This window comes from Pseudorca crassidens, chromosome 16 (assembly GCF_039906515.1).
Source record: "Pseudorca crassidens isolate mPseCra1 chromosome 16, mPseCra1.hap1, whole genome shotgun sequence".
NCBI classification, from domain to species: domain Eukaryota; kingdom Metazoa; phylum Chordata; class Mammalia; order Artiodactyla; family Delphinidae; genus Pseudorca; species Pseudorca crassidens.
This window is the reverse complement of record NC_090311.1, coordinates 70904601-70921693: the sequence shown is the minus strand read 5'-3', so window position 1 is coordinate 70921693 and position 17093 is coordinate 70904601. Positions and strand designations below refer to the sequence as shown.

The window sequence follows — 17093 nt, the reverse complement described above, 5'->3', positions numbered from 1 at the left end:
CCCCCACACACACTATTTTTTCTGAAAGGAAGTAGGGTGGCAAGACAAGAGGGCAGAGGAGACAGTGAGGGGGAGACAAGATAAAGCTAGGTTTAGGTCAGACGGAGAAATTCATGGAGTAGGGAACTGTACCCTTGACATCAATGACTCATGAAGTAAACTCCGACTTGCCAGCACCCAAGGCAAAGAGGCAACTGAAGTCAGCGTTTCCCAAAGCACCTTCATGATTTTTGTTTCCTTGTTTGGTCTCCTACCACCTGTACCACTATTAACTTAACATTTTTCCTTAAACGAACTCAAATTTTTACTGAAATAATTTTTAAAGAAATCTTTGTATCACTTGTAAATGGAAAATCAGTGTAGTAGGCTATAAATGGAAGGTAATTACCAAAAATCAATAGAATAAAATGAAACTAAGTTATTGAGATCTTGCTAGATATTAATTATTACCTTCCAAGCCTCTGTGCCTCAACCTCCCTCTTTCTGGGAAAATAAAGAAATGCTAGTCCTGGGACTTTCCTGGTGGTCCAGTGGTTAAGCCTCTGGGCTTCCACTGCAGGGGGCTCTGTTCCATCCCTGATGAGGGAACTGATATCCCCCATGCCTCGTGATGCGGCCAAAAAAAAAAGCTAGTCCTCTTACTACCAAGCAGGAATGCTCTCTTGACCACATTAGTAAAATTGAAAGTAAAACTCAAAGAGAATTGTCTTTCTTGCTTAGGTTTATTCAGTCTAAAATCATCCCATCCCTGTCTTAAATTAGGTTGAAATCTCTGAATTATACAATTACTGTCTTCATTAGGTGAAAAAAAATCCAGTTACTTAAAAGAAACTCAGTTATTTCTGGTGCTGTGATTAAGGAGATTTCTTTTTTCCTGTGCATCTGCATTCTTCCACATCTTACAGGAAACCTAGCAGTGATATCCTGGGGCTGTTTATTATAGTGCCCTTCAGTGCAGGCTGATGGCACAGTGACCAGTGACTGTACAGCAGTGATTCTGTACAGCGGGAAGCAGCATGGTGTGGACGTTGGAGCCCCAGCACTGGCTCAACTGGCTGTCCTGGACTCCTGGCTCAGCCACTTAGTTGTGTGTAACCTTTGTACCTCAGTTTCCTCATCTATAAACGGGGTACTAAGCCTCTCAACTCGTAGGGCCATTGTGAGTATAAAAGGAGTTAATTCATATAAAGCTCCTGGCACGTCCTGAGAGCTTGGCAAACCTTGGCAATTACTGCCTGGACCAGGAAACTTAGTCCAGGGGAGCTGCTCTTTGATGATCTGAGACAAGTAATAATAAAAGTGCAGAGAGAAACTTGACATTCCTAAGACCTGTCAAAATCCTCCATCCCGACACCACCAGGAACACATCTATTGCTGAACAAGTTGGTTTTATTACGTTTTTAGGGAGGGAGTACACACTCCATGGAGAACTGTGGGGTGTCTCGCTAAGAAGCTGTCAGAAAGGTTAGAAAAGACTTACTAGAAAGGATTGGGCTTGTGTTAGGTGATTTTAAAGAGGGCTGAAGAAGGTGGGGCTTTACTCTAAATTGGATGCTATCAGCAAGTAGGGTTCATAATTCTACAATTGAGTGTCTTGACGCTAATTTAGATAGGTGGGGAATGTTTGGTCATTTTTGTGGTTTGGACAATGTTCATGTTTTGTCTGTGTTCAGACATGATTGTAGAGTGGTCCTATCTTTTGTCTTGATCCATCATGCTCACAGAGTGGCCTTGCTTGAAGTGGATGTGCTGTGAAATTTTTGTGCTCACCAGGAGGAGACCGAGACCGGGCTGACAGTGCCAGACCAGTTGCCTGCTTTAGGGGGTTGCTTTTCTCTTTCTCAGGTCTCTTGAGAAGGGCTCTCCAGGGGGAAAGGTTAACAGAAAAGAAAGGAGGTCAATCTGACATCTTCCCCACATCTTTTTTTTTTTTTCCTCTGTTTTGAAGGTTTAGATTCGGTATAGGTTTTGTTGTCTCTGGATCTGAAAAACAAAACTGTCATTAATGAGCACCTTAAGGTTAGTTCTTTTTAATTTTCTCCTAAACCCGTTTTAGAAAACTGGAAGCTTTGAAAACTATTTTGAAACCTTCAAGCCAAGAGTCCGATAATCATTAAAAAAAGAAAAAAGCACTGAGCAATTAAAAAAATCTCCCACACCTACAGGGCTAGAGATGTCCCCGCCTGACACTATCCGAAGAGTGTGCATGCAATTACGGTCCCACCCATGGCCTCCCAATAGTGATGCAATCCAAAGTCGTGTCTGCATCCAGAGCTACCAAAGTTGCAGGTTGGTCTCAAAAGCCACAACCTCCTAATAATGTTCATTTCTCCCATAGCCCCATTTTGATCCTATTCAGACATCACTCTAGCACACACACGCACACACACAGAAGCAGGCAGTGGTGTCAGTGCAAGGAGGGCTCCCATGAGCCTCTGAGAGCTACTGCTTAGTGCGTCTCACTCAGGCCTTGGTAGAGCTGCCTTGATTTCTCTCCTCTACCCCATCCCCCAGCCCTGGCTGCTGCAAGAGCCACATCCACCCCCAAGAGTGTTCTGATTCTCTTTACACCCTTACTAGGAGTCTCACCTAGCCCACCCCCCTCTTTCTTTCAAGAACACTTCTCAGATTTTAACTCGAGATCATTGAGGGCTCTAGGTAAGGAGTAGCGGTGGTCCCCAATATAGACGGTCTGAATATAGTTATTGAATAAATACCTTGAGCACAGCTGCTCTTCACACTTGCTGGTATGACTTTAGCGTCTTAGGCGCTCTCATGGAAAGAGCTGTGTTCATCTCTGTTCTCTTAGGCTGTTTTCTTCTGCTCTGCTTTCTCCATTGACCCTATCCTATCTGTATTCTAGCTTCCTGAAATTCCTCAAAATGCCTAGTCTGTCCCCCCATGCTTTCAAAGCACTGTTTTAATTGCATCCTTTCTGGCTTTAAAAATCTTTTCTGTTATTTCAAAGGTGAAGTCTTAGCTGCTAGATCACAAATTTGAACCAGAAAACTCACAGATTTATTTACTGTTCTGAAACATAAGGATTAAATAGGAACTCTAATTGCAACTATTTCACATTATATATAATAGAAGAGGAAAAACAGATCTTTGCTAAGTTACTAATAACTGTAATAATTACTCTCATTTTAAAAAAAGGAAAAGTCAGAGGTAATTATCAACCTTCAGAAACTTTAACAGCTAGCAAGGAAGAGAAATCTGAAGTATAGGCAAAGGGTCTGGAGTGAGGCTGCCCTCAGGTTGCCTTCTTCAAGCCTTGTCACCACCTCTTAAGTGATTGGCAAGTTGCTTAACCTCTTTGAGCCTTGGTTTCTCATCTGTAAGATAAGAATAATGATAATACCTTCATGTATTATGAGGATTAAATTAAATGATATTTCTAAAGTGCTTAGAAAAATGCCCAAATTATAGCAAGCACTCAGTAAATATTTGTTGAATAAATAAATGAAGATACGAGTGAGAGCTGAATAAGCAACACCCCAAAACAGAAATATGTTATTCCCCAGCTGGCATCATAGCTGAGTCCTCTTCTAAGGCCAGCTGCTTGTAAATGATGGGGTAAATAATAAAGCAGTAAATATTATTGGTATGAGCTCAGTGCTTCATTCTATCACATGGAGGGAGATCACAGATCAGTGGAAACACTGCATGATCGGCTGTGATGATAAGTAAGTCTAAAAATGCTGGTGGTTTTACTCCCCTGAAGTTGTAAGATTCATTTCCCAGGATAGCTAAATAGTTAAGACTTTGGCTTGGGAGTCATGCAGCTTGGATTTGAGTCACAGTTCCTGTTATGGGCTGAATTATGTTCTCCCAGTATCCATATGTTAAAGTCCCAACCCCTAGTACTGTAACTCAGAATGTAAGTGGATTTCAAGATAAGGTCTTTAAAGAGGCGATTAAATTAAAATGTAGCCATTAAGGTGGGTCCTAATGCAATTTGAATGGTGTCCTTATAAAAAGAGGAAATTTGGGTGCACAGAGATAACAGGAGTGCACATGCACAGAGGACAGGCCATGTGAGGATTCAGCGAGAAGGTGGCCGTCTGCAAGCCAAGGAGAGAGGCCTCAGACAGAAGCAGACTGCTCTCTGTGATCTAGAACTGTGAGAAAGTAAATATCTGTTCTTTTTTTAAAAAATATTTATTTATTTATTTATTTTTAAAATTTATTTGGCTGTGCCAGGTCTTAGTTGGGGCATGTGAGATCTTCGTTTCCACATGCGGGATCTTCATTGAGGCATGCGGGATATTTTAGTTGTGGCATGTGGGATCTAGTTCCCTGACCAGGGATTAAACCTGGGCCCCCTGCATTGGGAGCATTGAGCCTTAACCACTGAACCATAAGGGAAGTCCCAAAGGTCTGTTCTTTAAGCCAGTCTGTGGTATTTTATTATGGCAGCCGTAGCAAAGTAAATGCTTCAAGCACTTAACCCATAGATTTTGATGATGAAATGAGATTATCATTTAGCACAAATTCTGCCTCATAGTAAGAGCTAAATATGTTAGCTGTTATTGCTATCATTATAATACCAATGATTATTATTGTTACTAGTGTCTCCAGAGGGACAGTTATCAGGCCCCCTTCCTATCATATTGAAATACACACCCAAAATATTGTATCTCTGTGTAAATCACAAGCCTATTTTACAGATGAAGAAACAACTTTCTTTTAAAGATTTTTGGGGTCTGGTAAGAAGGCTTGAATCTTTCAGAAAATAAAGTGTGACTATCAAACACCAAGTAATCCATTTGAAAAAAGAAAGTTCATTCCAAATGTGAATTTAAATAATGATTAGTTGGCTACTTGATTGGTTGATTGGGCGTGTTGATTCATTTTGGATTTGTCCAAATAAGCCTAGGATTATAGCTGTAGTCGTGAAGATACCATGTAGCATTTAATCGTGAAAATTCTTAACCACAGGAGCACTAAAATGAGTGTATACAGGAAAGCATTGTAAGATGCTTCTTATAAATGCTTCTTTTAGGTGTGACTTGGAAGAGATCGTCAGGGGGCTAGGGAGAGACTGATAGTGTGACAGTCATGATGCCTTGTCTCCAAACCCCAACTCGAGGTCTTCCTTTGTAAAATGGAGCTGGGGATGCCAGGCTTGTATATACCATGATCCTTAAAAGAGTCACATGAGGTAACGAATATGAAATTGCTCCATAAAAGGACACTGAGGTTAAGGTTCACATTACAGTGATACGTCATGTTGGTATACATTCCCTTGATATGATGTGATGAGAATAGCACTGTATCTCTGTGGTCTTCCTCCCCAAAACCCATAACCCCAGTCTAACCATGAGAAAAAACATCAGACAAACTCAAATTGAGGGACATTTTGCAGGATACCCTACCAGTACTTCTCGAAACCATCGAGGTCATGAAAAACAAGCAAAGACTGAGAAACTCTCACAGCCCACAGGAAATTAATTAGACATGATGAATGGATGTGGTGTCCTCACTGAGATCCTGGAACAGAAAAAGGACAGTGGAAAACTAGTGAAGTCCAAATGAGGTCTAGAGTTGAGTTGGTAGTAACATAAGATATTAACAAAAGGGAAACCAGATGAGGGGTATACAGGAACTGTCTGCACTCTCTTTGCAAACTTTACGTAAATCTAAAATTATTATAAAATTTAAAAGTGTATTTTCAAAAAGGAAATTGACGTACTAATATAAGAATTTATCTGATTATTTCATTTAATTTGAAAGCAGCTTATAAATTCAAAAGCTCACTTTAGAAATGTCAGGTAAGGGAATAATTATGTGATAGTTTGCAAATACTTTTAGAATAGCAGAGTCAATTACTTTTCTGCTGTCGCCCAGGCCTAGAGTCTCTGCTTGATTATCATTGTCATCAAACAGTCATCTCATTGCTGAAGAGTTCACTGAGCTTACCAAGTCCGGCCTCCTCACTTTGCAAACTGAGGCCCAGAATGGGCAGGTGACTTATTTAAAGTGTATAATAGTGTTAAGAATGGAAAACAAAAGATATTTTTTATTGCACATAAAGTACTAGAAAAATTATGAATATGTATGTGTATAAATATATATACACGCACATAATATATGTTATATACTGCATTGTCTATAAAATCTTTCTTTTTAATAGAAATGAGATGTAGAAGCATAGGACGTCCTTATTGAGTCTGTTAGTCTGGTGGGTTTTTTTGGGGGGGTGGATTGTTTGGGGTTTTTGTTTGTTTTTTTTTTGTCTAGACTGTTACGGAAACACATCCAGCTCAGTTAAGGAAGGAAGTTGATAACAAAAACAAATCAGTAAAACTGTGTCCCTTTTAGGTGACAGGCCTGCACTACATTGAGGATTTAAAGGTGAGAAGGATCAGGTCTTTGACCTTGGGGACCTCCCAGCCTGGTCCAGGCAGCAAACACCTAAGCAGCTTTACACTAGCACGTCAGAAGCACGAAGGTAGATGGGAGTCACCTGACCCAACCATAGGACCAGCTCGATGGAGCCCGTCTTGGAAGAGTGACCATCTGAGATGCCTTAACAGAGGAGTGAGGAGTTAGCCAAATGGAGAGATGGGGGGAAGGGATTCCAGGCAGGAGAAGAGACTTCTTGTCCTCTGAGATTGCAAGGAAGGAAGGAAGCATGTGGATTTAGATAAGGCAAAATCTTAAGACGGGAAGTTGACAGATCAGGCTCGAGGGGCTGTCGTCACAGTGAAGTAGGGCGTGAGGCCGTGTGCTGGCAGGGAGGGGAGGGCGCTGGGTGGAGATCTTTAGGAGTGTGGTAAAGCCTTGGGCCTGTATCTGAGGGAGAAGAGAGTGGACTCTAATCCAAGGCAAGTAAAGGGTTAACGAACATTCCAAGCTAGCATTAGCACCAACATACAGGAATATGCAGCTTCCTCTGGCAGCCTTCAACTGTCCAGCGGTAGAGAGAGTACAGAGAAAGTAGGTTGTAGCCTTCATCTTGGGTTCAGTTTTCCCAGACAGGGTGAGCAGAGTGTGGGGATCTAAGAGAACCAAGGATGGTGAATATTTGCTGTTCGGACCTCAGCTGTAAAGGTCGTGGGCAGGGCAAAAAGGGAAAGAAGGAAGTCAGCAGACTGGAAGAAAATAAAAGCGACATGAAAGCCAACGTTCCTGTAAGAATCAGAGAACGTCACAGTCTCTTAAAACTAAATTTGTTAGAAAAGAAAACCAATCCATGTGTCAAGCTTCTGAGTAAAGAAAGGAGATGTCTGGAGGGTTAAGAGAGGCAGAAGATGTTCAACCCAGATGACATTGACAGAGGATGACACTTAGATGAAGGCAAAAGCTCGATGGGGTGCCAGGAGAATGCACCTGGGGTGTTGGCATTGTTCAGGGGTACAGAATTGAAGAGCAGTAGGGGATAAAAAAAACACCAAGGAGAGGAGATGGAGTGGCGATACCTTTTGTTCAATGACCAAGGATTGCAGAAATGGGAGGAGTGGTCAGAACTGATGCTTCTAATATGGCCAGGAAAGAAGCAGCTCCTGGTGAAGGGTTTAGGTACCAAGAGACCTAACTATGGAACTACAGGCAAGTACATGAATCTAGGCCTCCCTTTCCTCATTCTAAGAGTTCTGCCCTAACAGGCTGTTGTGGCACTGGAGAAGGTAACGCACCTGGACCACAGTAAATGGTATCTAATAAAGGAGAGCCAACTTTGACAGTGGCTGAGAATCCTAGGTGGTCTGACCAGTCTACGCAAGACCTGCACACAGTGGACAGAGAGAGGTGGTGATGCCCAGGTGCCAGGCGGGCAGAGCAGCAGTGGGAGTCTGATATGACCAAGAGCTTAGGTTTGAAAACCCATAGCAAGCGTTTCATGTTGAAGCCTACTTTGAAACACAAAAAATAGTGGAGGTTGGTATCCTAAATCATTACTGCAGATATGTGTTCTAAAAAGAAATGCCCTTTTTGGCCCTGATTGCACCCCAAAAGGCTAATCTGTTGTTTGTAGGTCAAGAGGAGGCATATACATGGCAGAAAATGAAGTAGAGGGAAGAGGCGTTTAATTGAGTGAGGGACGGGAACAAAGAGACCAGGAAAACCTGTGTAGAGGCAACACTGTCAAGTGAACTCAGTCGAATTCCAAGGCTCTGGGCTCAGATTGTGTTCATGAGGAAGGGCCATTCATGAGATCCATGGGGTCTTTCGCTCTCATTATTCCTAATAAGTTGGTTATGTTTATAAAATAGAATCATAACTACATCTGGAACTTTTACACAGAAATTAAGGTTGACGTATGTGCCAGAATGATTTATATTCCCTGATAAGATGGTAAAGATTTACTTTACTTGCACTCTTACTTATTATTCATACTTTATTTTGCAAATTGGTAGTAACCCAACTGCAGCCAGATCGAGAGTTCACATGCCAAGTTTTGGTCTGAAAAGTTTTTGCATCCAGTATATACTTGGCCACGAAAATAAGGAGATTGAATAAGAGAAGAGAAAAGAAAGTGTTTTATGTACTCTGGAGGTCAAAACCAGACGTGAGTAAGGTTCTCACGGAGTGTGGCTAGCTAACATCTGGTAATCCCTAATGCATTTCACTGCCCATTTGTAAGTTTCCCCCAGTGTTTAACATCAACAGCTATTCAGGAACGTAGTGACTTGCACAAAAATAAAATTTATAGATATGAAAGACAAAGCCAGAAAATTACTCTGTTCTTGGCATTCATCCTTCCTGGGCAAGGAGTTCATATTTTCTTTCGGTCGATGCCGTGTTTAATAATGCTATATGATTGGTTAGATTTTGATTGAGCTGAATGTGTTTTGTTTGTTTTGTATGACTCAGTGAAAAAAGAAACATAAAACCTTAGGCTAACTTTAATCAGAGAGCTCTGTTTTTTTCTGTGTAATCTGAAGAAGACTTGGGAAAATAGCCCCAGAAGGACTAGTTGTGCCTCTAGTTGGGGAGGAAGGCGAGTAAGGGTTGGTGAGGAAGGTGGATAATTTAGCCTATTTTCTTCTCTTGGCACAGTGTCTCTGATTTCTTGTTCCCTTTCAAAAAACTCTCTTCTACAAAGACAGCTCCCACGACCTGCAGAATTTGTAAAGCAATTTGCAGAGGAGAGCAGACATGTCTGTATTTCCAAACACAAAGGTCACAAAGGCTGTGGGACACAGCTGCAAAGTGGATGGCTGCTAAATGCAGCAGTTAAGGTTGGACATATGTTCCTCACTCTTCCATAGATCTATGTTGCATTATATAAATTAACAGTAATCTAGACGTTCCTTTGGCAGGTCCATAAGGCCCACAGAACTGATTAATTAATAACTAATTCAGAGATGACAACAAGGTATACACTTGTGTGCCTACTCAGGTCCACTGGTAGTGGCTGCCAGGAATACAGGCATTAGAAGATTTCTAAAGCTCTTCCCAAGCTCAGTGGTAAAGTGCACTGGTAGACTTTGGATACTGGCCAGGGCAGTGGGCACATGAGCCACTTAGTAACCATCCTTCGTTTAACCTAAGGTGTTTGTCATGATAAGAGATAAGATCTGTCTCCTAAAGTTTGGGAATTTTTAATTCAAAATAAACCCACAGTTACAAATGCATATGCATGTCATGCAGTAATAGTAATACAGCCAGTGATGTGATGACACTTTGTATCTTTAGAAGAGCTTTTACGAGTCATCCCATGAGGTTCTAAAGTGATCTCACAGTATAGAAAGGGGAAGTATTTTTATCCCCATTGCCAAATGAGGAACTGGATTTCAGAGGAGATAACTCATCAGAGTTCGTGCAGCTGGTAAGTTAGAGAATTAAGGAAATATTTTGTAATCATCTGAATATCTTATAACCACTCAAATTTCTGACTCAAATTAGGAGTCACAGAACTGTGGGAACTCTGGCTAGGATTGTCTGATTCCTAAATTTTGCAACAACAAGAGTGAACATGACTACACAGGAAACGTTTACAATAAATGTGTGTATACGTGATTAAGTGACAAGTGGGCAATAGCCAGCCTTTGAAATGCATGAATGACTATTAGTCAGAGTTCTCCAGGAAGAAAAGGATTTATGTTTGTACGTATTATGTGTGTATGTACATGTATTACTTATAAAGAATTGATTCACGTGCTTACGGAGGCCGGCACGTCCAAGATCTGCAGAGTCCGTGTCCCAGTTGGGGTCTGAAGAATGGCAGCCTGCTGTAGAACCAGGAAGAACAGAGCTTCCACTCTGAAGGCTCTCAAGCAGGAGAATTCTCTCTTTTTTGTAGAAGCGTCAGCCTTTTGTTCTATGCTTGCCTTCACCTGATTAGATGAGGCTCATCCACATTATGGAGGGCAATCTGCTGTACTCAGTCTGCCAATTCAAACGTTAATCTGAGCCCAAAACACCTGCACAGAAAAACCCAGAATAATGTTTGACCAAATATCTGGGCACCCCATGGTCCAGTCAAGTTGACACACAAAATTAATCATCACAAGTCCACCTCTTGGCAACTTGTCATCCATATACTTCTCCTTAAGCCATATTTAATCTCCAAATAAGGTAAATAACAATGTCATCCTTATACGTAACATGACACAATTATCCTGTGTACAGCCAAACACACTAAGCCTTTTCCAAGAAGAGGACAGAAAACCCTTGAGTGATATTTACTCTTCTCACTGATATGTCATAACTTAAGTACTATGAGGGTGGAATGTTATGGACTGAATTGTGTTCCCTCAAAATTTGTATACTGAAGCCCTAAACTCCAATGTAACTGTGTTTGGAAATAGGGCTTTTAAGAAGGTGATTAGGGTTAAATGAGGTCATAAGGGTAGGGCCTTAATCTGATAGAATAGGTGTCCTTATAAGAAGAGGAAGAGACACCAGCGGTCTCTTGCTCAATCTGTGCATGCACAGAGGAGAGCCCATATGAGGACGTAGCAAGAAGGTGTCCATCCACAAGCCAGGAAGAGAGGCTTCACTAGAAACCAACCCTGCAGACACCTTGATCTTAGACTTTCAGCCTCCAGAACTATGAGAAAAAAATGGCTGTTGTTTAAACCACCCAGTGTGTGGTATCTTGTCCTGAGCTGACTAATGTAATGACCACAGCCCTACCTGAGGACGTTTGTTACTATCACAGAAGAGGGAATTTATTCAAAGTGTATCAGTCCAATAATTGTCTGCACGTGCTAATGCATTCTGTTAAACTTCTAGGCTGGGCATAGACCCAAAATACCCTTCCTGATATTTTGAGGGCTGGATTATAAATTATAAATTGCTGAATCTTCCCATGCTGTTTCGGGGGCAGCATGGCAAAGTTGCTAATAGTAGGGGGTGACTGGGAAAGAGAGGAGAAGGTCAGTCCATTTTATGGAAAGCTTACCATATGCTGAGCCTTTGCAACACAATGGGGAAAAGATGCAGGTAGTGTTTTAGTGAGTGACCGAGGTTCCAGGGTGGGGCTAGGGGACTTCTTCCTCTGAATCTTTAGGGTTGTAATGACAAAAAACATTGATTTTAAAAAGTTTATTTGGAGGTTCTGGCAGAAACCAACTATACATATAGGCTTACCTGGAGGCTACTCCTCCCTCACTGGGGAGAGTGTATGCTTTTTCACTTGTCATCTTTGGCTGTCGGCAGGGCTAGCAGGTGCCACGGCCTGGTTATCCTGATGTCTTGACATTGTGCTACCTGCTGAGTTGTGGAAGATTTGATTTAGGTCTAAGGAGTTTGCAATGGACGCATGCCTAGAAGATAAACTAGACTGACAAACACGGTGTCTGGTGTCTCTCTGTATGTGTGTGTTTAATCACACAACTTCTAGGGCCCTAATTTGTTGCAAGGCCCCAACTCCCCTAAGGAGTTGGTTTTCATTCTTTGGGCAAAACTACTTTTTTGACAGAGTTGAAGAGAGCTCTTGAAATATTTTCAATGTTAATATACCACCTTTATGCTCTAAGTCCTAAAGAAAAGCCAAGCAGAGTGGGGTCGACGGCGTCCCTCACTGTTTTCGTTTTTCACTGTACTGCCTTCATAGCTTTCAGAGATGACCTATGAAGCTGTAAATAAAAGCAGCACAATTTTTCTCTAACACTATTTCTAAACTCTCCAGTAGACGCAATGATAGATTCATTTAATAGATTGGTACAGACTTTCCTTGGGGAAACTAAAGCGTTTTTTGTTTTTTGTTTTCCTTTCTGAGTCAGAAATTGATAATGCAGAAATATTGCGCAAATACCATGACTACGGCATCTTTTCTTTTTATTAAACAGCAGTTGTGGTTTGAAGAGTGACTTTCTTCAGAAAATTGTGGAGACTTTGCAGCAATGGCTGAAGGTATACTCTCCAAGTTACCTAATTGAATAGGTAAGCTTTATGCCTTTAAAATGAGCCATATGTTCGTATGTTCCTTTTTTTTTCCTTTGAAGCCTCCAGAACTTTTCAGTTCATAACATTTTGTATTGAGCATGAAATTGACTGCAATTCTTACTGCTGCATGTTTTTTAAATCCCCAATGTAGGGGGACAAAGAAAGGAATTTTTTAACAAGGCCAAGGTCCAAGAATTATACCAATGCTGCCTTTGTTTCCCATAGAGCCTTAAGAAAAATCGTATCTCAACACAGCTCCTGCTAAGTTACTAACTCCTAGCAAATTGATGCCCTTCTAACAACAACAACAAATTCCCTAAGATGGGTTGGTAAAATGAGTGATGAATGATGAAACAGTAGGGAGTAGGTTAATAGACAGTGGTACTTTTTATAAGAAACTCAAGATTAAGTTCAAAAATGAATCAACCAAATCCAATTTTGAGTCAAGGGCATTCAAGACAAGTTTTACCATTTTCTCAAACTACTAAGAGCTGAAAAATTTAGTCACAGATGAAAATATCCTTAATGGAATAAGCTAAAAATTGATTACAAGGAATGAAACCTCGGTGTGGCTGGCCACAGAAACCTATCAAGGAATCTTGAGGGCAGAGCTGAGGCTTAGACATGCTGGCACAGAAGGTGGATGACTGTTCCCTTTCCTGCACACCTCAAACTCCCTCTCTATCCCCCTGCCACTGCCCCACCCCTTCCCAGCCCCACGCTGCACAGGGCTGCTGAAACTTGCTCTCCTGACTTCAGAGAGAAAGAGGCTGTTCATTCTTTCTTTTCCACAGTCACCCCCAACTCTGTACATTCCAAACTCATAGACCTAGCCACACTCCAGGCTTCTGTGGGACCCGTAAGTCTCAAAAGACTTGAATTTCAGCCACAGCAGGGATGTAGCCTGATGCGACTTGGGGTTGGAGGTTGTGGGTTTAAATTCGGAGACAAAGTGTAGGAGGGCCCCTGAGAGAAATCACTTACCAAGCTGGATGAAGGATTCTGCCTCTGTGAGTCAGACTCAGGTGAGCAGCCCAAGTAGGGGAGGAAGGAGAGGTCCTGGGTGTTCTGTAACTCCTCCAGCCCTGAGTCACCCATATGCTTTGGGTGAGTATTACAACCGGCTGTCACTAGGGAATCAGGCCACTCCACCATGGGACATCCCCTGTAAGCATAGGGGTGAGAACGGAAAGGCGTTTTCCTGCTGCCTTAAAGAAGAGAACCAGAGAGTCCGAGGCAAGTGGCAATGAAGCTGTAAGTGCAGTCCTGGCCCTTATGGAGATGATTATCTGTCTCAAGAGCACTGACCCTCAGACAGGGCGGAGGGAGTGTCAATCATGCCTGACAGCCATCGGCCCTCAGAGACTTGAGGAAAGACTCCTTTGGTGACTTTTCTATAAGCTGGAGAGCCACAAGCTGGAGAGACCTGGGAACATTTGAGTTACATATGACTTAAACCACACTCGATCAAGCCTTGCTCATGATTACAGAGCAAACCTAGGCTAGTGTTAAGAATGTAATTTAGACGTTCACTGCTAGCTTGACGGACCACCTGCTCCCTTTCTCTTTTTTGTTTGTTTTGTTTGGGTTGCTTCAGTTTTCATCAAGAAAGGGCAAAAGTGGGTCTATTTAATTTTTAATTCTACACCTTTTCATAGCAAAAGAGAGACCTCATTTTAAATTCACTCCTAATCAAATACTGTTCCTGTGAATTATGAGTTGTTGCCTTGAGGTCAGAGCCCACAGTAGCATAAAGGCAATAGTTGAATTCTGAGAATAGGACATAAGGAGAAAGAGTTGAGGGTTGAGGACTCAGCCTTTGGGGACTCCGCTGTTAGGCACTGGAGGGACCCTATTAGAAGTAAGAGTTCAAAGCCAGTTGCCGCATGTAAGGATCAGCCAGCCTAGATATCTACAGTGACTAGTACAGACATTGATTCTTACGTTTACTTAAAATATAGACCAAAGTTGACTTATACATACATATAGACATGCTTATATAAATATATATGAATGAGGAATTTGTCTCTATAATTTATATGGATAAGAGATCACTATAGATAGATAGGTAGATACATAGATAGATATTGGGTTGGCCAAAAAGTTTGTTCAGGTTTTACCATAAGATGTTACAGAAAAACCCGAACGAACTTTCTGGCCACCCCAATAGATAATGTGTGTATTCCATAGATGTGTACGTATGTGAGATAACAGCAGGAGACAGGAGAAAAGAAAAATGGGAGAATTTATTCCTTATGATCCCTTCCTGTCTACCTCATCTCTGCCAGTGACTACCTTCTGGGATTACTGCTTCAATCAAATAGACTCTGTCCCGTGGCTCAAATCTTTCTCTGGGCTCCTCGCCCTTGTCCCTACATTGTAGGCTTAAAGGAGATAACAGCCTCCCAATGGTACCAATCCTTGGGTGCTTCAGCATCAGGTATTGGCTCCGTTCATTCTACCCACACCTGTGTAAACTGTTTTCTCATTAAACTTGCCTGCTTAGACAAAAGTTAACCTTCAAGGATGCCAGATATCCCATGACGAGACCCTGACTATAAGAGGAGCCGACTTTATGTTGATCTTCCTGGTAGGCATCCAGGTGAAGATATAGATGGGCAAGCAAAAGTGAGTCTGGAAAAACCTTAAGGCCGGGAAAGTCTGAGCTGGAGAAAAAAACATTTAAGAATTTTCAGCCTTTAGATGCAGAGGGGAATAGTTATGACCTGTTGCTCTCTGGGAAGGCAACCATCCCCTCTTGCTGACGCCCACTATCTTGAATTACCATCTTGTTGGATTCAAGGCCGTCCTGGACTGCCCCCTCCTTACACTGAGGAAGGCTGACATCTAGGGTTAAAACCTGAACTAATTACTCTCCTTCTTCTAAGTGTCTATCAACACCAGTCTCCCCATGCATCACATCACTACTTACGAACAGAAGCCCAAACTTCCCAGGCATCTACTTTTGCCAGGATTCTCGTCTGCGTACTGCTGTGTACATCCCCATAGGATGAACTAATTCTTCTCTCCTTCTCAAAATCTTTTACTTTAAGCAATTTTAGATTCTTAATCATATATTATTTAGCCTGTGACCATAATGGACTCTTCAAAAAATGGATAACATTTGTCCAAGAAGAGCACAAAATAAATTCACTTAAGCCATTTGTTCATAATTACAATAGACACGATGCGCTTCATCACTGAGCAAACTCCAAGATAAACATTTGGCTATGGAGACAATGAGCTGAATTATATGCATCACTTTTTTTTTTTTTTAACTATGTTGGGTTTGCCCCAACATACATGCCCATAGACAGTTAATTGGATCTATAAATACTCCCAGTTAAGTTTTTGTTTGTTTCTTTGTTTGTTTTGTTTTTGCGGTACGCGGGCCTCTCACCGTTGTGGCCTCTCCCGTTGCGGAGCACAGGCTCCAGACGCGCAGGCTCAGCGGCCAGGGCTCACGGGCCCAGCCGCTCCGCGGCATGTGGGATCTTCCCGGACCGGGGCACGGACCCGCGTCCCCTGCATCGGCAGGCAGACTCTCAACCACTGTGCCACCAGGGAAGCCCCCCAGTTAAGTTTAATTATTTCTCTGTGCAGAATCTTAGGTTATGTTAACTCTGGTGATCATTTGGGATAATTTTTTTTAATTCCACAGAAGTTTGTTTTGAAAAATTGACCTAGAATATGCTCTGAGAGAAAAAAAGAAAAAGAAATTGGATAAAGGACTGAGAAATAAGAGTATGAAAAAAAGAAATTGGATAAAGGAGTGAGAAATAAGAGCATGAAAAGATTACTCTGTAAGAAGCCAATATAATTGTAGAAGTATTAAAATCCCTATAGGAGATTTACAGAGAAGTGTGCCCTGGATTAGAATTTGATATCAAATAACTGAAGTCATACAATTTCACTGCCATTTGTAGTTGAGTTAATAGCATATGTTCCTGGAGGATTACAGCCAATGATTAAGGAAATTAGGTTTTGTTTGAAATTAATTTAGTTATATAAAGCTGCTACTATAATTTATAGCTTTGATATTTAATATTTAATAAGCCAGATCTTAGAAGAAGACTAGATATAGCTGTGTCATTATTCCTTGAAATATTATTCCCATAAGTCATTTATATTTGCTGGCTGATAAGGATGTTCATCAAGTAGATGGACTCAACACGAGTCCACTGATAAAGCCAATGCAGGTTTACAGTGTGCCGAGTCCCTTGTACGTTTCCACTCCATTTCCCACACCTGTAACTTACTGAATCATAATTTATCTGGCCGGTCAGTTGTCATAATAGAGAAACATTGCAGCCTTTCCTTCAGCAGCCAGCTGTGGGAATGACTCAACTCTGCCTTTCTCTCACATCTTATGTATCTGTGACTTTTAGTCATTAAAAATCACGGGAATGTCTTTGTAAATATTGCGCCCTCAATATTTTTCTTTCTTGTTTTTTTTTCACTGCTTTGTCACATTTTTTTTCCCTATCCATCTCCTTGACTTTTCCTTCATTTTTCTGAAGCTCTGTAGTAATGATTCCAATTTCTTTCCTGCATATATCTATAGCTCTTTGTAGAAATTTAATTTTTCTTTTTTCTCTGATTTATAAAAATTAATCCTAAATTTATAATACCATTAGACTAGCTTTGATTTCCTAACATTCCCAATTTTTTCTCCCTAGATAAGAACATTTGTACTATGTAAACTATTTTTTTTTAGTACTTGTGTTTTAAACCTTTTATCTCACTTATTCACT

The 17093-nt window shown here is 41.3% G+C and overlaps 1 long non-coding RNA gene across 1 annotated transcript; it reads right to left on the bottom strand.

Annotated features, from left to right (window-relative positions):
• Positions 1-1428: 1428 nt before the first annotated feature.
• LOC137208548 (uncharacterized) lies at positions 1429-13409 on the bottom strand. The gene is made up of 3 exons (XR_010935657.1): positions 13324-13409; positions 11542-11661; positions 1429-1983 (listed from the first exon to the last, which is right to left on the bottom strand). It is a non-coding gene; the product is annotated as an uncharacterized lncRNA (long non-coding RNA).
• Between the last annotated feature and the right edge of the window lie 3684 nt (positions 13410-17093).